Source organism: Solanum dulcamara, chromosome 5 (assembly GCF_947179165.1).
Source record: "Solanum dulcamara chromosome 5, daSolDulc1.2, whole genome shotgun sequence".
Lineage (NCBI taxonomy): Eukaryota > Viridiplantae > Streptophyta > Magnoliopsida > Solanales > Solanaceae > Solanum > Solanum dulcamara.
The window spans coordinates 15,151,802-15,152,589 of record NC_077241.1 but is presented as its reverse complement, the minus strand read 5'-3'; the positions used below and the strand labels follow the sequence as shown (position 1 = coordinate 15,152,589).

General features: G+C 39.5%; 1 pseudogene; it reads right to left on the bottom strand.

The window, feature by feature from the left end:
* Positions 1–395: 395 nt before the first annotated feature.
* Positions 396–514, bottom strand: LOC129890997 (5S ribosomal RNA; annotated as a pseudogene).
* Between the last annotated feature and the right edge of the window lie 274 nt (positions 515–788).

Below are 788 nucleotides of genomic sequence, written 5' to 3'. Positions count from 1 at the left end.
TAGGATAGAATAACTTCAGCACGAGAAAGTTCTAGTGCAAAGGTGTAAAGCAAGATGGACCAGGAAACAAAAAGACTATGTCTACCTCACACCGGTTGTATAAAAGTAGTGGTGCAACCTACGAATATATATATATATAGAACGTAAGATCACGCGGAGGAGTACATAATGCAAAAGAGTTATGATATTTTGGAGACATTATAGAGAGATACAAAGAGAAGTTAAATCAAATGACCAAAAAGTATATGGTCATGGTGGAACTAAAGATCTACCCCAATACCGGTTGTAAGATAAAAGAGGAAAGGGCAAGGCAAAACACGAAGACTAGCGAGACAACAGTAAGGTAAATCTTGGGCTAAGTTGAGTGCCTTGCATATTATTGCATGGATTGCATTGAAACATGACACGAGGACTTCCCGGAGGGTCATCCATCATAGTACTACTCTCGCCCAAGCATGCTTAACTTCAAAATTCTAGTGGGGTCCGGTGCATTAGTGCTGGTATGATCACACAAGATGGAAGAATCTGAACTAGCGGTGAAGCAACGATACAAGATTATGTACCTAGAGTGTTATAAGTTACGTTAAGAGAATTATAAAAGGGCTTAAGAAAAATAAGCAAGATTAGCTGATTACTAACAGATGGCGCATATGTATGCCATAGTTCTTCAACATAATACCAGTTAATAATAGGCAAACCACGAAATGGCTATACTGGCCATTGTGTGAGGGGATTTAGACACCACTTGGCAGCGAACTTTGAGGGGCAAAAAGTAAAACCCAAAAGGT